The sequence below is a fragment of the Carassius carassius genome, chromosome 38, assembly GCF_963082965.1.
Source record: "Carassius carassius chromosome 38, fCarCar2.1, whole genome shotgun sequence".
NCBI classification, from domain to species: domain Eukaryota; kingdom Metazoa; phylum Chordata; class Actinopteri; order Cypriniformes; family Cyprinidae; genus Carassius; species Carassius carassius.
Genome location: NC_081792.1, coordinates 3,918,001 through 3,937,832, shown reverse-complemented (window position 1 = coordinate 3,937,832; position 19,832 = coordinate 3,918,001). Strand labels below are relative to the sequence as shown.

Sequence of the window (19,832 nt, the reverse complement as noted above, 5' to 3'; positions counted from 1 at the left end):
TGTTTTCAGATGCATGACACAAGTATTTTCACCTGGACAAGAGCTTAATTACCAGTTCAAGGTATCAATTCAGCAATCACAGGACTCTGGCCAAAAAACTGAACCCCCGGGGTGAGTCAACAAACATGACCCTTGAATTCATGTAACACCATTTATTTCTGTAAACCACACTGGCCAGATTTAATGAAAGTGGCCCACAAGCTTCTGCCCAGTTAAAGCTGGCCAGTTCCCATATGGTCTAGCAGTTAGGATTCCTGGATTTCTCCCATGCAGCCAGGGGTCGACTCCCGTGATGGGAAAGCTTGATCTTTTTTGCTTCTCTCCTCAAAAAGCCAGCACATCTTCCTGCCCCAGATGTCGAGGTTCTGTCTAACACTTTGCCCCTTCGATAGCTCAGCTGGTAGAGTGGAGGACTGTAGGTTGGAGTGTTGGCAATCCTTAGGTTGCCGGCTCGAAGGAGGTCTTTTTTTCAAGTGCTCTCCATTTTTTTTGTTTGGAGCTGGCTTTCTCGCAGCTGTTAGCAGAGCTTGAATTCACAGTCCACAATTGGAAGCCAAAAGAGCTTTCACTGACCGGGAATCGAACCCGGGACGGGGCGGTGAGAGCGCCGAATCCTAACCACTAGACCACCAAGGAGGGGCTGGTGGACTGGTGGGCTGGTGGGCTTACCTCCTGATAACAAGGTGAGAATAAGCAGACAGCAATGCTTGCCACTGTCTCATCTAAAACCAACAACTCTGTAGCAATCAGGGGTCTTTACTATTGGTGGGCCAGTGGCGCAATGGATAATGTGTCCGACTACGGATCAGAAGATTCTAGGTTCGACTCCTGGCTGGCTTGCTCTGTGCTTGTTTTTCTCCAGCTTATTTTGTTGTTGTGTTTTTTTTTTTTTTTCTTCTCCAAAATCCAGAAGAAAAGGCAAATCTTCAGGCATTCTTCTTTTTTTCCAAAAAAGACATATTCTGCACACCCTTTCCGATGTCTAGGGAAGACACGGACATGCTTCGGTATTGTCATTCGTCTCACAAGCACTCCGACAAGCTCGGCGATTAAAGGGGAAATAAACTGCAGGCTGGCAGCCAGTTGATTTTTGAATGAACAATTTCATCGCTACTCTGTAACTGCTTCATTACTTTGAAGGGTGTAATGCCATGTTGTTTTGATGTCACGGCTTTGCAATTTTGAAGCCTTATCACTAATTGCCACCTGGACATTGAGAATAAATTGTAATCTGCATTAAACTGAACGAGCGAATAATCAGCAACTTCGCGGATTCAAAATTGGTCTCACTTTCATTATTAACCTCACAATATGTCAATTTTGTACTTTGACAGACCGATGATAGTCAGATTTTCATCTAGATAACGGTTGCAATGTGTGTTTTCAGATGCATGACACAAGTATTTTCACCTGGACAAGAGCTTAATTACCAGTTCAAGGTATCAATTCAGCAATCACAGGAATCTGCCTAAATAAACTGAACTCCCGGGGTGAGTAAAAAAAACAGATCCCTTGAATGCATACAACACTATATAATTCAGAAAACCGTCCTTATGGATAATTCTTGTTTTGCCAAATTATTATCATATTGTTACAGTCGCAGACCTAAAGCAACAGGCCACTACAAGATCCTGCGCCCACACGGACCACATGTATGGAAAGTGCGCCACTGGCCGGTTTGAGGTGTCCAAATCCCATATGGTCTAGCGGTTAGGATTCCTGGTTTTCACCCAGACGGCCTGGGTTCGTCTCCCGGTATGGGAATGCATGCTTCTTTTTGCTTCCCTCCTCAAAAATGCAGCACATCTTCCTGCACCAGAAGTGACTTTTGGCCAGCAGTAGAGCTACAAGACCGTGATATGTCGAGGTTCTGTCTAACACTTCGCCCCTTCGATAGCTCATCTGGTAGAGCGGAGGACTGTAGGTTGGAGTGTTGGCAATCCTTAGGTCGCTGGTTCGACTCCGGCTCGAAGGAGGTCTTTTTTTTCAAGTGCTCACCATTTTTTTTGGTTTGGAGCTTGCTTTCTCGCAGCTGTTAGCAGAGCTTGAATTCGCAGTCCACAATTGGAAGCCAAAAGAGCTTTCCCTGACCGGGAATAGAACCCGGGCGGCGGCGGTGAGAGCGCCAGATCCTAACCACTAGACCATAAGGGAGGGGCTGGTGGGCTGGTGGGCTGGTGGGCTGATGTGCTGGTGGGCTGGTGGGCTTACCTCCTGAAAACAAGGTGAGAATAAGCAGACAGCAATGCTTGCCACTTTCACATCTAAAACCAACAACTCTGTAGCAATAAGGGTTTTTACTATTGGTGGGCCAGTTGCGCAATGGATAACGCGTCTGACTACGGATCAGAAGATTCTAGGTTCAACTCCTGGCTGTCTCGCTCTCTGCTTGTTTTTCTCCGGCTTATTTTGTTGTTGTGTTTTTTTTTCTCTTCTCCAAAATCCAGAAGAAAAGGCAAATCTTCAGGCATTCTTCTTTTTTTCCAAAAAAGACATATTCTGCACACCCTTTCTGATGTCTAGGGAAGACACGGACATGCTTCGGTATTGCCATTCATCTCACAAGCACTCCGACAAGCTCGGCGATTATAGGGGAAATAAACTGCAGGCTGGCAGCCAGTTGATTTTCGAATGAACAATTTCTTCGCTACTCTGTAACTGCTTCATTACTTTGAAGGGTATAAAGCCATGTGGTTTTGATGTCATGGGCTTGCCATTTTGAAGCCTTATCACTAGTTGCCACCTGGACATTTAGAATAAGTTGTAAACTGAGTTAAACTGAAGGAGCGAATAATCAGCAACTTTGCCGATTAAAAATTGGTCTCACTTTCATTGTTACCCTCACAATGTCATTTTTGTATCTTGACAGAGTGACAATAGGCAGTTTTTCCTCTAGATAAAGGTTGCCGTGTGTGTTTTCAAATGGATGACACAAGTATTTTCACCTGGAAAAGAGCTTAATTACCAGTTCGAGGTATCAATTCAGCAATCACAGGAATCTGCCCAAATAAACTGAACTCCCGGGGTGAGTAAAAAAAACAGATCACTTGAATGCATTCAACACTATATAATTCAGAAAACCGTCCTTTTGGATAATTCTTGTTTTGCCAAATTATTATCACATTGTTACAGTCGCAGACCTAAAGCAACAGGCCACTACAAGATCCTGCGCCCACACTGACCACATGTATGGAAAGTGCGCCAGAAGCCAATGGCCAGTTTAAGGTTTCCAAATCCCATATGGTCTAGCGCTTAGGATTCCTGGTTTTCACCTAGGCGGCCCAGGTTTGACTCCCGGTATGGGAATGCATGCTCCTTTTTGATTCCCTCCTCAAAAATCCAGCACATCTTCCTGCACCAGAAGTGACTTTTTGGCCAGCAGTAGAGCTACAAGACCATGATATGTCAAGGTTCTGTCTCACACTTTGACCCTTTGATAGCTCAGCTGGTAGAGTGGAGGACTGTAGGTTGGAGTGTTGGCAATCCTTAGGTTGCTGGTTCGACTCCGGCTCGAAGGAGGTCATTTTTTTCAAGTGCTCACCATTTTTTTGGTTTGGAGCTGGCATTCTCGCAGCTGTTAGCAGAGCTAGAATTCGCAGTGCACAATTGGAAGCCAAAAGAGCTTTCCCTGACCGGGAATCGAACCCGGGCCGCGGCGGTGAGAGCGCAGAATCCTAACCACTAGACCACCAGGGAGGGGCTGGTGGGCTGGTGGGCTGGTGGGTTGATGGGCTGGTGGGTTGGTGGGCTTACCTCCTGAAAACAAGGTGAGAATAATCAGACAGCAATGCTTGCCACTGTCACATCTAAAACCAACAACTCTGTAGCAATCAGGGGTCTTTACTATTGGTGGGCCAGTGGCGCTCCATGTCACCTGTAGGTCGTGGTTATTCTTTGTTATGACAGCCAATCACGTTCCCGGCTGCAACCATGAAATTTATGTTTTAGCCAATCGGCGCTCGTATCGCAACCGTGAATTGGCCAATCAGCGCTCGTATCGTAACCGCGAATTAGCCAATCAGCGCTCGTATCGCAACCGTGATTCCGCCCAGTGACAACAAGAAATTGACCAATCAGCGCTCGTTCCTCAACCGTGATTCTTCATAGTAACAAGTTATCAACAACAATTGATAACGTCAAGAACCCCCGGAGACTTGCGGATCACAGCTGAAGAAGAAGATAACGGTCATCGATTAATTTCTAACCAACATTTGCAATGTAGGTGAATCTTTTATCAATAAAAAAGTAACACTTACAACACTGGTGCACAAATATCCATTAATTTACACTTAACGAATGCACAGATAATCATGAGTTAATGTAAACGAATGAATGACTAATTTAAACCATTAATTAATGACTACTACATCAGCAACTAATAAACATTCTATATGTTTCATAGATAAATTAATAAATACAATTTTATTAGTTAAATTTACTTTAATGTATTCGTTCCTTAATAACATTTTATTAACTAATGACGTAAATGTATATTTTAATTACTACAGTGGCCAAAGCTATTTACTTCAACTTCCAGTTGTCAGCTTTAATTAATCATTAGCTAATGATTTTCAAAGGAATCATTTTATGACTTTACATGTTGAGGTAAAGAGCTATTAACCAATTGTTAATATGTTATTGTGGTTATGGATTTTTTTTAAATTAGTCATGTACCTCAACAAGTAAAGTTAAAGTAATAACATAATGATATCTTTACAAATTATTATCTAATGATTCATTAATGATATAATTTTACACTGTTAGTTAATATAATATGTTATTAAGGAATGGATACATTATGACACATTTAACTAATAACAACAATTTATTGATTTCTTTATCTATGAATCATGTGAATATTTGTATTCACTGATGCTTTCAAAAGTTCCTAAATTATCTTTCATTTTTAATTATTTTTTTCATTTTTAATTATTTTTAATTTTTTCATTTAAATTATCTTTCTTTTCATTTCGCAGGGTTTACAATTTTTTTTTAATATATATATATATCTGAAACTAGCTGAAATATCACCTACAACTTTTTTTGTTTAGTAACCTGACACCTTCATGACTAGCTTATCTTGGTTATAACATAAATTATTAACTGTGATTTACGTTTAATTCTGAATATATATTAGGTTGCTAAGTATGTTACATTGGAATAATTAATTTAGCAGAAACAAAGCAATCATTTCTTAAATCGGTAAAATCATTTTGTATCAATATGTTGGGTCAAATAATTTGTCTTTTACTGTACTTTAGTAAGTAGCCATGTAATAAGCGGGATAATATGCAGTCATTATTGTGAATAAAATCTGACAGGCTGACTAACAACAACCTGTAATAATTCCACAACACAGTAATCCAGTAGAGACCTGATTTATTGATATGACATTTTAACATCAATCTAAAAACAAAACAAAGAAAGAAAACATAACTATGGGCAGATATTATTCAATTCAATTCAATTCAAGTTTATTTGTATAGCGCTTTTTACAATACAAATCGTTACAAAGCAACTTTACAGAAAATTATGTTTCTACAATATTTAGTAGTAGCTAGTAGTTTGTGCACGTTTGACAGGATTTTAGAAAAATAAAAATAATAATAATAATAATACATGACGTAGTCAGCTAGATGATGAACTATCAATATTATTAATTAATAGTAATTATAGGATGCAGTCACACATGTAGCAATAATTGTTAGTTCTGTTTGTTGATTCAAGGTTAGCATCATCTGGGGTCCTCTGAGGATCAGCATCATCTCTTCTCAGGTGTTCTGGATCCAGACTGGAGCTTGTGTAAATCCTAGTTACCACGGGATGTAAATCCCGTGGCAAAACATAGAAACAAAATAGAGACATCATTAGCATAGCTGCTGATCCAACAAAGTAAAATTAGTTTAACCCAAGCTAAAGAATAAAAATGCAGATGCAACTACACTCACAATTTAAGAGATACATTATTCGAATGCTTGGCGAAAGAGATGCGTTTTTAATCTAGATTTAAACAGAGAGAGTGTGTCTGAACCCCGAACATTATCAGGAAGGCTATTCCAGAGTTTGGGAGCCAAATGTGAAAAAGCTCTACCTCCTTTAGTGGACTTTGCTATCCTAGGAACTACCAAAAGTCCAGCGTTTTGTGACCTTAGGGTGCGTGATGGGTTGTAGCGTGGTAGAAGGCTAGTTAGGTACGCAGGAGCTAAACCATTTAGGGCCTTATAGGTAAGTAATAATAATTTGTAACTGATACGGAACTTAATAGGTAGCCAGTGCAGAGACTGTAAAATTGGGGTAATATGATCATATTTTCTTGACCTGGTAAGGACTCTAGCTGCTGCATTTTGGACTACCTGTAGCTTGTTTATTGACAAAGCAGGACAACCACCTAGAAGTCCATTACAATAGTCCAGTCTAGAGGTCATGAAAGCATGAACTAGCTTTTCTGCATCAGAAACAGATAACATGTTTCGTAGCTTGGCAATGTTTCTAAGATGGAAGAATGCGGTTTTTGTAACATTGGAAATATGATTTTCAAAAGACAAATTGCTGTCCAATATAACACCCAGATTTCTGACTGTAGAGGAAGTAACAGTACATCCGTCTAGTTGCAGATTGTAATCTACAAGATTCTGTGTGGTGTTTTTTGGTCCAATAATTAATATCTCTGTCTTATCCGAATTTAATTGGAGAAAATTATTTGTCATCCAATCTTTTACATTTTTAACACACTCTGTTAGCTTAGATAATTGGGAAGTTTCATCTGGTCTCGTTGAAATATATAGCTGAGTATCATCAGCATAACAGTGGAAGCTAATTCCGTATTTTCTAATAATATTACCAAGGGGCAACATGTATATTGAAAATAGAAGGGGACCTAGGACGGATCCTTGTGGCACTCCATATTTTACTGATGATAAATGAGATGACACCCCATTTAAGTAAACAAAATGGTAGCGATCGGACAGGTAGGATCTAAACCATCTTAGAGCCTGCCCTTGAATACCTGTATAGTTTTGTAATCGATCTATGAGTATGTCATGATCTATGGTGTCGAACGCAGCACTAAGATCAAGTAAGACTAGAAATGAGATGCAGCCTTGATCTGACGCAAGAAGCAGGTCATTTGTAATTTTAACAAGTGCAGTTTCTGTGCTATGGTGGGGCCTAAAACCTGACTGAAATTCTTCATACAGATCATTTTTATGCAGGAAGGTGCTCAATTGAGCAGACACAACTTTTTCTAAAATTTTAGACATAAATGGAAGATTTGAAATAGGCCTATAATTTGCCAGTACACTAGGATCTAGTTTTGGTTTCTTAATAAGAGGCTTGATAACCGCCAGCTTGAATGGTTTTGGGACGTGACCTAAAGATAACGACGAGTTAATGATATTGAGAAGCGGTTCTTCGGCTACAGGTAACAGCTCTTTTAGTAATTTAGTGGGTACAGGATCTAATAAACATGTTGTTGGTTTAGATACAGTGATAAGTTTATTTAGCTCTTCCTGTCCTATATTTGTAAAGCACTGCAGTTTATCTTTGGGTGCGATGGATGAAACTGAAGTGTTAGACGCTGTAGAATCTACATTCGCTATTGTATTTCTAATGTTATCTATTTTATCAGTGAAGAAATTCATAAAGTCATTACTATTTAACGTTGGTGGAATATTTGAATCAGGTGGCGTCTGGTAATTTGTTAATTTAGCCACTGTGCTAAATAAAAACCTTGGATTGTTTTGGTTATTTTCAATGAGTTTGTGGATATGCTCTGCCCTAGCAGTTTTTAGAGCCTGTCTATACCTGGACATACTGTTTTTCCATGCAATTTTAAAAACTTCCAAGTTAGTTTTTCTCCATTTGCGTTCAAGACTACGAGTTACTTTCTTGAGAGAGTGAGTATTACTGTTATACCATGGCACAGTACGTTTTTCTCTAACCTTTTTCAATTTGATGGGGGCAACAGCTTCTAATGTATTAGAGAAAATAGTGCCCATGTTGTCAGTAATTTCGTCTAATTCATGTGTATTTTTGGGTACAAATAGCAGTTGAAATAGATCAGGCAGGTTATTTGCGAATCTGTCTTTGGTGGCTGGAACAATAGTTCTGCCCAGACGGTAACGCTGAGACATATAGTTAATATCAGTTATATGCAGCATGCACGATACAAGGAAATGGTCTGTAATATCATCACATTGGGGTACAATATCTATAGCAGTAAGATCGATTCCATGCGATATAATTAGATCTAGTGTATGATTAAAACGATGAGTGGGCCAGGTGACATTTTGCTTGACTCCAAAGGAGTTTATTAGGTCAGTAAACGCAAGTCCTAATGTATCATTTGCATTATCAACGTGAATATTAAAATCTCCCATGATTAGCGCCTTATCAACTGTAACTAGAAGGTCTGAGAGGAAATCTGCAAATTCTTTTAGGAATTCTGTATACGGCCCTGGTGGTCTATACACAGTAGCCAGAGCAAGAGATACATTAGGTTTCTTTTGCATGTCTGACAGTGTAACATTTAGCAGAAGTATTTCAAAAGAGTTAAACCTGTATCCTGTTTTCTGGGTAACATTGAGAATATCACTATATATTGTTGCAACACCTCCTCCACGACCAGTCTGACGGGGCTCATGCTTATAACAGTAGTTTGGTGGAGTAGACTCATTTAGACCAAAATAATCATTTGGTTTTAGCCAGGTTTCAGTCAAGCAGAGTACATCAAAACTATTTTCTGTGATCATTTCATTTACAATAACTGCTTTGGGTGTGAGTGATCTAATATTTATGAGCCCAAACTTTAAAAATTGTTTTTGTTCATTTACTTTACATTTTTCTGGTTTAATTACGATAAGATTTTTTCTAGATCCTACATTATATTTTGACCTCACTATTCGGGGAACAGACACAGTCTTAATAGTTTTTACAGCACAAGTACTTTTATCATTTAAGCGGGTGGAACAAAACTCATCATAATAGTTATTAGAGAATTGTCTTACTAGTCACATGGAGCGAAGTGTCCTGGAGATGTTGTCAGAGAGCAGCTCCGCTCCAACAATATTATCAATGAACATTTAAAAAAAGGGAAAGGGAAAATAAAAATAAGATCACACAATGAAAACAATCTTACATTAATAATATGTATCCTGTTGTAATTTGCAGGTGTTTTCGTTGGGGCTCATAGTCCTGCACAGTGGCCTGACTTCAACCGAGTGGTGGAGGCCATTTTCACAAGGCTCTGTGCTCTCTACCCAAACGTGGTGCGCTGTGACGGAGTGAGGGTGTCCCGCTTCACTGTGGTAGCATGTGCTCACAAGTACATCCAAGAGTGCATCCTCACCAATGCTAAGGTGATGAGTGAGACCACAATCCAGCTCCCAGAAGTGAATGCTGCAACAGTCACACAATGGTGAGTAAATAAGCATTGTCACAGCTAAGCCTAAACTTAAAGCAGCTAAGGGCTGATGTTACACGGCAACTTTTTTTGATCAATGCTGCTGGGCAACTTTGGTTAATATTGCCATCAACAGGCAACCAGGTAAGACACAGAGCGCAAGATTGATCTGAAGTATCCAGATTGAAATTTGTTACCCATACTCAGTGGGGAACGTACCCAAGAAACACTTCTCAAAATTTTTTGTATCATCAGCCTTAATGTAACCATGGCTGCTTTGCAGGTCTAGAAACAAATCAACAAGAGTTCAACATCTGTTTTCTTCTTCATTATGAAAGATAAGATTTATGACATGGATCAGCTGTCTTCAGCAGACTGCAAGAATCAATAATTCATAATACAATGTTAATCTCAATAAAGTAGCCATTTCACAAAAGCAGTAATACATTAGACGACTGCTGTGTGATCTCAGCTGTGTCATGCTGCTGCGTCATAGTCATGACAAATAGTAGTTGATCTTTTGTATTGCTTAAATGTTTATTAATATTGGTTGTTTTATGTTTCCCAGGTTCAGCAGGCGTGGCAAGTAACAGGAACAGGAGATTTTGAAGCAGGGTATCCAAGCCCCAGACGCACCCATGGCAGGACCCGAGACGCTTCCTGCAGCTATGCCGAAAGTACCAACTCTGTATCCAGGCAATTTGGCTGAGCCTCACCTTTTTATCCTGCCACCAAACACTGCTGGGAAGGCAAAACTTAAGGGGAGGTCGCAACCCTAGGCCATCTCCCAGGCTCCAACATCTTCCTGTCATTGCATCAGCACTACTCATCTCTCTCCCTTTCATTTTACCATCTGTGCAGCTTCTTACAGTGAAAGGCACTTAAGCGCCATCCTCTACAGGTACCTCACAGGTGATGTTCTTCAACCTCCCATTACCTTCAGCTTTGCAACCATCAGCTCAGACACAGACATTCGGTCAAGATGTTCCTTACTCCACTCAGCAATACAGAAAGAGAAAACTGGAGAGGGAGCGCACTGGAACTGTCACAAGAAAATATGTGAAGAAGACAGACATCATTCTTTGCAGAAAGTGTAACAAAGAGAGAAAGCCACCATCACATCTTCAGTACTTTGGCAACTGGTTCTGCAAAGAGTCTGAGACTCAATCATATGGTGAATGGAGGGCTGTGCTGCAGGAATGAGGTTATAGATGAAGAAAAAAGGGAAATGGCAACCCTGCAGCTTCTTAAAACTGCTATTTCAGCACGTGATATTTTTATTTGGTAACTTAATGTTTGCTTTATAGTGCAATTTACAAGTCTCCAACAATGACAGCTGTCTCTAAAATGTGTAATTACTGTGTGTTTCCTCTGCTGCATGCCTCTGTTGGAAAAATATTTGATACCATTATATATATATGGTATGTTTATTTTTTTATTATTATCATTATTTTGGTTTTGGTATATTTGATTTACTATTTTTTAGGGGCGAATATGTCATAATTGCACTACTGTGGTCCATTTTTGTTTTGATTTACTTTTTTTTGGCTAACATGTCAAAATTGCACTACTGTGGTAAATGTTTGTCTTGGTTTACTATTTATTATTTTCTTAGTCTGATGTCAAAATTGCACTGCAAATGTTTGTTTTGGTTTGATATTTATTATATTTTTACACTGATATGTAAAAAGTTTACTACTCTGGTAAACATTTTTGGTTTACTGTTTATTATTTTAAATTGATGTGTCAAAATTGCACTACTGTTCTAAATGTTTTATTGGCTTTAAAATATATATGGGGATTAAAAGGGTTGTTAATATTTGCCCCTCACACTATTGTTATTGTGCCTTTTTGTATTCTCACAATATTTGTAAATGCATATATATTTGCACTGCTGTTATAATTTTTTTTATTGACTTTATATTTGCAAATTAAAAGGGTTGTTAATCTTAATGTTTGCACTAGTAATGTTTTTGTGCCTATTTCTCACTGTATTTGAAGTTGCAAATTTTTTTAAGTATTCCAGTATTACTTAACAATAAAACACACACACACAAAAACAGGGACTTTCAGAATAAGTCAGAAAATATAATAATATAATGTTATACTGTAAAAAATAATATATTATACTGTAAAAAATGAGTTAGTTAGCGCTGCGTTATTCATGTATTTTGTTGTGAAAATGCACAAAAACACAAATCATGTATTTGTTGCAATGAATATTCACGTTTTGTCTGTCAAATCATTTCGACTTTTTTTATCCAGTGACAGCTTGATGCTTTTGTCCATATGAGGTATTTCCTGTAGCGTGCGTCACATAGTGGTCACGAGCTGGTACTTTTACGAGTCTGTTTTGGACTTTGTGCGAGAAAGCGCCCTCCGGCGTCCGGTATGAATGAAACATACACAACATGAGAGTGTTTACTTTGGACAGTTCCCAAATTAAAGTGGGGGGGGGGACGAATTTACGTTCGATTAAATTACGGGGGAGAATGATGATTACGTACTCGTGCATCAGCAGCGTCAAAGCGGACACATTCCAGGAATTCCATCACTGTTCGGAGTGGGCCGCGAACTCGCGTCCCTATGAGTCTTTTAGGATCTTTACCTCGACTAATGGGCGCCGGCCTTGGCGCAATGGATAACACGTCTGACTACGGATCAGAAGATTCTAAGTTCGACTCCTGGCTGGCTCGTTCTGTGCTTATTTTTATCTGGCTTATTTTGTTGTTGTGTTTTTTTTTCTCTTCTCCAAAATCCAGAAGAAAAAGCAAATCTTTAGGCATTCTTCTTTTTTCCCAAAAAAGACATATTCTGCACACCCTTTCCGATGTCTAGGGAAGACACGGACATGCTTCGGTATTGCCATTCGTCTCACAAGCACTCCGACAAGCTCGGCGATTAAAGGGGAAATAAACTGCAGGCTGGCAGCCAGTTGATTTTCGAATGAACAATTTCATCGCTAATCTGTAACTGCTTCATTACTTTGAAGGGTGTAATGCCATGTTGTTTTGATGTCACAGGTTTGCCATTTTGAAGCCTTATCACTAATTGCCACCTGGACATTTAGAATAAGTTGTAATCTGCATTAAACTGAATGGGCGAATAATCAGCAACTTTGCGGATAAAAAATTGGTCTCACTTTCATTATTAACCTCACAATATGTCAATTTTGTACCTTGAAAGACCGATGATAGGCAGATTTTCATCTAGATAACGGTTGCAATGTGTGTTTTCAGATGCATGACACAAGTATTTTCACCTGGACAAGAGCTTAATTACCAGTTCAAGGTATCAATTCAGCAATCACAGGAATCTTCCCAAATAAACTGAACTCCCGGGGTGAGTAAATAAAACAGATCCCTTGAATGCATACAACACTATATAATTCAGAAAACCATCCTTATGGATAATTCTTGTTTTGCCAAATTATTATCACATTGTTACAGTCGCAGACCTAAAGCAACAGGCCACTACAAGATCCTGCGCCCACACTGACCACATTTATGGAAAGTGCGCCAGAAGCCAATGGCCAGTTTAAGGTTTCCAAATCCCATATGGTCTAGCGCTTAGGATTCCTGGTTTTCACCCAGGCGGCCCAGTTTTGACTCCCGGTATGGGAACGCATGCTCCTTTTTGATTCCCTCCTCAAAAATCCAGCACATCTTCCTGCACCAGAAGTGACTTTTTGGCCAGCAGTAGAGCTGCAAGACTGTGATATGTCGAGGTTCTGTCTAACACTTTGCCCCTTCGATAGCTCAGCTGGTAGAACGAGGGAAGGTAGGTTGGAGTGTTGGCAATCCTTAGGTCGCTGGTTCGACTCCGGCTCGAAGGAGGTCTTTTTTTCAAGGGCTCACCATTTTTTTGGTTTGGAGCTGGCTTTCTCGCAGCTGTTAGCAGAGCTTGAATTCGCAGTCCACAATTGGAAGCCAAAAGAGCTTTCCCTGACCGGGAATCGAACCCGGGCCGCGGCGGTGAGAGCACCGAATCCTAACCACTAGACCACCAGGGAGGGGCTGGTGGGCTGGTGGGCTGGTGGGTTGGTGGCCTACCTCCTGAAAACAAGGTGAGAATAATCAGACAGCAATGCTTGCCACTGTCACATCTAAAACCAACAACTCTGTAGCAATCAGGGGTCTTTACTATTGGTGGGCCAGTGGCGCAATGGATAACGCGTCTGACTACGGATCAGAAGATTCTAAGTTTGACTCCTGGCTGGCTCGTTCTGTGCTTGTTTTTATCCGGCTTATTTTGTTGCTGTGTTTTTTTTTCTCTTCTCCAAAATCCAGAAGAAAAGGCAAATCTTCAGGCATTCTTCTTTTTTCCCAAAAAAGACATATTCTGCACACACTTTCCGATGTCTAGGGAAGACACGGACATGCTTCGGTATTGCCATTCGTCTCACAAGCACTCCGACAAGCTCAGCGATTAAAGGGGCAAAAAAACTGCATGCTGGCAGCCAGTTGATTTTCGAATGAACAATTTCATCGCTACTCTGTAACTGCTTCATTACTTTGAAGGGTGTAATGCCATGTTGTTTTGATGTCACGGGTTTGCCATTTTGAAGCCTTATCACTAATTGCCACCTGGACATTGAGAATAAATTGTAATCTGCATTAAACTGAATGGGCGAATAATCAGCAACTTTGCGGATAAAAAATTGGTCTCACTTTCATTATTAACCTCACAATATGTCAATTTTGTACCTTGACAGACCGATGATAGGCAGATTTTCATCTAGATAACGGTTGCAATGTGTGTTTTCAGATGCATGACACAAGTATTTTCACCTGGACAAGAGCTTAATTACCAGTTCAAGGTATCAATTCAGCAATCACAGGAATCTGCCCAAAAAAACTGAACCCCCGGGGTGAGTAAAAAAAACAGATCCCTTGAATGCATACAACACTATATAATTCAGAAAACCGTCCTTTTGGATAATTCTTGTTTTGCCAAATTATTATCACATTGTTACAGTCGCAGACCTAAAGCAACAGGCCACTACAAGATCCTGCGCCCACACTGACCACATGTATGGAAAGTGCGCCACTGGGCAGTATAAGGTGTCCAAATCCCATATGGTCTAGCGGTTAGGATTCCTGGTTTTTAACCAGGTGGCCAGGGTTCGACTCCCGGTATGGGAACGCATGCTTCCCTCCTCAAAAATCCAGCACATCTTCCTGCACCAGATGTCGAGGTTCTGTGTAACACTTTGACCCTTCGATAGCTTAGCTGGTAGAGTGGAGGACTGTAGGTTGGAGTGTTGGCAATCCTTAGGTCGCTGGTTCGACTCCCGCTTGAAGGAGGTCTTTTTTTCAAGTGCTCAACATTTTTTTTGGGTTTGGAGCTGGCTCTCTTGCAGCTGTTAGCAGAGCTTGAATTTGCAGTCCACAATTGGAAGCCAAAAGAGCTTTCCCTGACCGGGAATCGAACACAGGCCGTGGCGGTGAGAGCGCCGAATCCTAACCACTAGACCACCAGGGAGGGGCTGGTGGGCTGGTGGGCTGATGGGCTGGTGGGCTTACCTCCTGAAATCAAGGTGAGAATAAGCAGACAGCAATGCTTGCCACTTTCACATCTAAAACCAACAACTCTGTAGCAATCAGGGGTTTTACTATTGGTGGGCCAGTGTCGCAATGGATAACGTGTCTGACTACGGATCAGAAGATTCTAGGTTCGACACCTGGCTTGCTCGCTCTGTGCTTGTTTTTCACTGGCTTATTTTGTTGTTGTGTTTTTTTTCTCTTTTACAAAATCCAGAAGAAAAGGCAAATCTTCAGGCATCCTTCTTTTTTTCCAAAAAATACATATTCTGCACACCCTTTCCGATGTCTAGGGAAGACACGGACATGCTTCGGTATTGCCATTCGTCTCACAAGCACTCCGACAAGCTCGGCGATTAAAGGGGAAATAAACTGCAGGCTGGCAGCCAGTTGATTTTCGAATGAATAATTTCATCGCTACTCTGTAACTGCTTCATTACTTTGAAGGGTGTAATGCCATGTTGTTTTGATGTCACGGGTTTGCCATTTTGAAGCCTTATCACTAATTGCCACCTGGACATTGAGAATAAATTGTAATCTGCATTAAACTGAATGAGCGAATAATCAGCAACTTTGCGGATAAAAAAAATTGGTCTCACTTTCATTATTAACCTCACAATATGTCAATTTTGTACCTTGACAGATCGATGATAGGCAGATTTTCATCTAGATAACGGTTGCAATGTGTGTTTTCAGATGCATGACACAAGTATTTTCACCTGGACAAGAGCTTAATTACCAGTCGCAGACCTAAAGCAACAGGCCACTACAAGATCCTGCGCCCACACTGACCACATGTATGGAAAGTGCGCCACTGGCCAGTTTAAGGTGTCCAAATCCCATATGGTCTAGCGGTTAGGATTCCTGGTTTTCACCCAGGGGGCCCGGGTTCGACTCCCAGTATGGGAACGCATGCTTCTTTTTGCTTCCCTCCTCAAAAATCCAGCACATCTTCCTGCACCAGATGTCGAGGTTCTGTCTAACACTTTGCCCCTTCGATAGCTTAGCTGGTAGAGTGGAGAACTGTAGGTTGGAGTGTTGGCAATCCTTAGGTCGCTGGTTCGACTCTGGCTCGAAGGAGGTCTTTTTTTCAAGTGCTCATAATTTTTTTTGGTTTGGAGCTGGCTCTCTCGCAGCTGTTAGCAGAGCTTGAATTCCCAGTCCACAATTGGAAGCCAAAAGAGCTTTCCCTGACCGGGAATCGAACCCAGGCCGCGGCGGTGAGAGTGCCGAATCCTAACCACTAGACCACCAGGGAGGGGCTGGTGGGCTGGTGTGCTGGTGGGCTGGTGTGCTGCTGGGCTGGTGGGCTGGTGGGCTGGTGGGCTGGTGTGCTGGTGGGCTGGCAGGCTTACCTCCTGATAACAAGGTGAGAATAAGCAGACAGCAATGCTTGCCACTGTCACATCTAAAACCAACAACTCTGTAGCAATCAGGGGTCTTTACAATTGGTGGGCCAGTGGCGCAATGGATAGCGCGTCTCACTACGGATCAGAAGATTCTAGGTTCGACTCCTGGCTGGCTCGCTCTGTGCTTGCTTTTCTCTGGCTTATTTTGTTGTTGTGTTATTTTTCTCTTCTCCAAAATCCAGAAGAAAAGGCAAATCTTCAGGCATTCTTCTTTTTTTCCAAAAAAGACATATCCTGCACACCCTTTCCGATGTCTAGGGAAGACACAGACATGCTTCGGTATTGCCATTCGTCTCACAAGCACTCCGACAAGCTCGGCGATTATAGGGGAAATAAACTGCAGGCTGGCAGCCAGTTGATTTTCGAATGAACAATTTCATCGCTACTCTGTAACTGCTTCATTACTTTGAAGGGTATAATGCCATGTGGTTTTGATGTCATGGGATTGCCATTTTGAAGCCTTATCACTAATTGCCACCTGGACATTTAGGATAAGTTGTAAACTGAGTTAAACTGAAGGAGCGAATAATCAGCAACTTTGCCGATTAAAAATTGGTCTCACTTTCATTGTTACCCTCACAATGTCATTTTTGTACCTTGACAGAGTGACAATAGGCATTTTTCCTCTAGATAACGGTTGCCGTGTGTGTTTTCAAATGGATGGCACAAGTATTTTCACCTGGAAAAGAGCTTAATTACCAGTTCGAGGTATCAATTCAGCAATCACAGGAATCTGCCCAAATAAACTGAACTCCCGGGGTGAGTAAAAAAAACAGATCCCTTGAATGCATACAACACTATATAATTCAGAAAACCGTCCTTTTGGATAATTCTTGTTTTGCCAAATTATTATCACATTGTTACAGTCGCAGACCTAAAGCAACAGGCCACTACAAGATCCTGTGCCCACACTGACCACATGTATGGAAAGTGCGCCACTGGCCAGTTTAAGATGTCCAAATACCATATGGTCTAGCGGTTAGGATTCCTGGTTTTCACCCAGGCGGCCCGGGTTCGACTCCCGGTATGGAAACACATGCTTCTTTTTGCTTCCCTCCTCAAAAATCCAGCACATCTTCCTGCACCAGATGTCGAGGTTCTGTCTAACACTTTGCCCCTTCGATAGCTTAGCTGGTAGAGTGGAGGACTGTAGGTTGGAGTCTTGGCAATCCTTAGGTCGCTGGTTCGACTCCGGCTCGAAGGAGGTCTTTTTTTCAAGTGCTCACCATTTTTTTGGTTTGGAGCTGGCTCTCTCGCAGCTGTTAGCAGAGCTTGAATTCGCAGTCCACAATTGGAAGCCAAAAGAGCTTTCCCTGACCGGGAATCAAACCCAGGCCGCGGCAGTGAGAGCGCCGAATCCTAACCACTAGACCACCAGGGAGGGGCTGGTGGGCTGGTGGGCTGGTAGGCTTACCTCCTGATAACAAGGTGAGAATAAGCAGACAGCAATGCTTGCCACTGTCACATCTAAAACCAACAACTCTGTAGCAATCGTGAGTCTCTACTATCGGTGGCCCAGTGGCGCAATGGATAACGTGTCTGACTACGGATCAGAAGATTCTAGGTTCAACTCCTGGCTGACTCACTCTGTGTTTGTTTTTATCCGGCTTATTTTGTTGTTGTGGTTTTTTTTTTCTCCAAAATCTAGAAGAAAAGGCAAATCTCCAGGCATTCTTCTTTTTTTCCAAAAAAGACATATTCTGCACACCCATTCCGATGTCTAGGGGAGAAAAGGACATGCTTCGGTATTGCCATTCGTATTTCAATTTTGGACCTTGACAGACCGACGATAGACAGTTTTTCATCTAGATAACGGTTGTAATGTGTGTTTTTAGATGCATGACACAAGTATTTTCACCTGGACAAGAGCTTAATTACCAGTTCAAGGTATCAATCAGCAATCACAGGACTCTGGCCAAAAAACTGAACCCCCGGGGTGAGTCAACAAACATGTCCCTTGAATGCATGTAACACCATTTATTTCTGTAAACCACACTGGCCAGATTTAATGAAAGTGGCCCACAAGCTTGTGCCCAGTTAAAGCTTGCCAGTTCCCATATGGTCTAGCAGTTAGGATTCCTGGATTTCTCCCATGCAGCCAGGGGTCGTCTCCCTTGATGGGAAAGCTTGATCTTTTTTGCTTCTCTCCTCAAAAAGCCAGCACATCTTCCTGCACCAGAAGTGACTTTTTGGACAGCAGTAGAGCTACAGAACCCTGATAGATTGAGGTTCCGATGTCTACGGGGAGTCGCGTAACATGCTTCGGTATTGCCATTAATCACAAAAGCTCTCAGATAAGCTCGGCGATTAACGTGGTAATAAAATGCAGGCTGGTGGGCCAGTTGATGCTAGATTGAACAATTTCATCTCTACACTGTAACTGCTTTACTACTTTGAAGGGTGTAATGCCATGTGGTTTTGATGTCATGGGCTTGCCATTTTGAAGCCTTATCATTAATTGCCACCTGGACATTGAGAATAAGTTGTAAACTGAGTTAATCTGAAGGAGCGAATAAGCAGCAACTTTGCCGATTAAAAATTGGTCTCACTTTCATTTTTACCCTCAAAATGTCATTTTTGTACCTTGACAGAGTGACGATAGGCAGTTTTTCCTCTAGATAACGGTTGCAGTGTGTCTTTTCTAATGGATGACCCAAGTATTTTCAACTGGAAAAGAGCTTAATTACCAGTTCGATGTACCAATTCAGCAATCACAGGAATCTGCCCAAAAAAACTGAACCCCCGGGGTGAGTAAAATATAACAGATCCCTTGAATGCATACAACACTATGTAATTCAGAAAACCGTCCTTTTGGATAATTCTTGTTTTGCCAAATTATTATCACATTGTTACAATCGTAGACCTAAAGCAACAGGCCACTACAAGATCCTGCGCCCACACTGACCACATGTATGGAAAGTGCGCCAATGGCCAATTTAAGGTGTCCAAATCCCATATGGTCTAGTGGTTAGGATTCCTGGTTTTCACCCAGGCAGCCTGGGTTCGACTCCTGGTATGGGAAAGCTTGATCTTTTTTGCTTCTCTCCTCAAAAAGCCAGCACATCTTCCCGCACCAGAAGTGACTTTTTGGACAGCAGTAGTACTACAGAACCCTTAGCTTCTGATAGGTTCGAACCTACTCATCCATGCTGGCAAGGGTTCACCCTCCGCGGCTAGAGAAGGCAGCTCGAGATGGGTGGAAGTCGGAAGAAAAATTTTAGGATGAGGAGTAGAGAAAACACTTGTACTGTACTCAGGGCACTCAGAGGAATCCATTTATGTACGTTTCATCCCATAATACTGTAGAAATATGCATAGAAAAAATGTTGGATTTTGGTTAATTTCACAACAAGTGGTGCATGTTCACCAAAATGTCACAAACTTTGCCAAGCTGTAACTCCGCCAAAACGGGGCCAAACTGCACTAAACTCGGGTCAGAATAAGACCTACAGAAGGCCCACCGAACACCGCTGGCCCCCA

General features: G+C 41.4%; 11 non-coding genes across 11 annotated transcripts; 7 read left to right on the top strand and 4 right to left on the bottom strand.

The window, feature by feature from the left end:
* The first annotated feature begins 1,887 nt into the window (after positions 1–1,887).
* Positions 1,888–1,975, top strand: trnay-gua (transfer RNA tyrosine (anticodon GUA)). The gene is given in 2 exon segments: positions 1,888–1,924; positions 1,940–1,975. It is a non-coding gene; the product is annotated as a tRNA-Tyr (tRNA).
* A 1,455-nt stretch (positions 1,976–3,430) lies between these two features.
* Positions 3,431–3,518, top strand: trnay-gua (transfer RNA tyrosine (anticodon GUA)). The gene is given in 2 exon segments: positions 3,431–3,467; positions 3,483–3,518. It is a non-coding gene; the product is annotated as a tRNA-Tyr (tRNA).
* Positions 3,519–3,624: 106 nt separating this feature from the next.
* On the bottom strand, positions 3,625–3,696 carry trnae-cuc (transfer RNA glutamic acid (anticodon CUC)). The gene has a single exon. It is a non-coding gene; the product is annotated as a tRNA-Glu (tRNA).
* A 9,644-nt stretch (positions 3,697–13,340) lies between these two features.
* trnae-cuc (transfer RNA glutamic acid (anticodon CUC)) lies at positions 13,341–13,412 on the bottom strand. Its single transcript has one exon. It is a non-coding gene; the product is annotated as a tRNA-Glu (tRNA).
* A 2,368-nt stretch (positions 13,413–15,780) lies between these two features.
* Positions 15,781–15,852, top strand: trnae-uuc (transfer RNA glutamic acid (anticodon UUC)). Its single transcript has one exon. It is a non-coding gene; the product is annotated as a tRNA-Glu (tRNA).
* Positions 15,853–16,129: 277 nt separating this feature from the next.
* trnae-cuc (transfer RNA glutamic acid (anticodon CUC)) lies at positions 16,130–16,201 on the bottom strand. Its single transcript has one exon. It is a non-coding gene; the product is annotated as a tRNA-Glu (tRNA).
* A 195-nt stretch (positions 16,202–16,396) lies between these two features.
* On the top strand, positions 16,397–16,469 carry trnar-acg (transfer RNA arginine (anticodon ACG)). The gene has a single exon. It is a non-coding gene; the product is annotated as a tRNA-Arg (tRNA).
* Positions 16,470–17,313: 844 nt separating this feature from the next.
* trnae-uuc (transfer RNA glutamic acid (anticodon UUC)) lies at positions 17,314–17,385 on the top strand. The gene has a single exon. It is a non-coding gene; the product is annotated as a tRNA-Glu (tRNA).
* An 83-nt stretch (positions 17,386–17,468) lies between these two features.
* On the top strand, positions 17,469–17,556 carry trnay-gua (transfer RNA tyrosine (anticodon GUA)). The gene is given in 2 exon segments: positions 17,469–17,505; positions 17,521–17,556. It is a non-coding gene; the product is annotated as a tRNA-Tyr (tRNA).
* A 105-nt stretch (positions 17,557–17,661) lies between these two features.
* On the bottom strand, positions 17,662–17,733 carry trnae-cuc (transfer RNA glutamic acid (anticodon CUC)). Its single transcript has one exon. It is a non-coding gene; the product is annotated as a tRNA-Glu (tRNA).
* Positions 17,734–19,302: 1,569 nt separating this feature from the next.
* On the top strand, positions 19,303–19,374 carry trnae-uuc (transfer RNA glutamic acid (anticodon UUC)). The gene has a single exon. It is a non-coding gene; the product is annotated as a tRNA-Glu (tRNA).
* Positions 19,375–19,832: the final 458 nt, after the last annotated feature.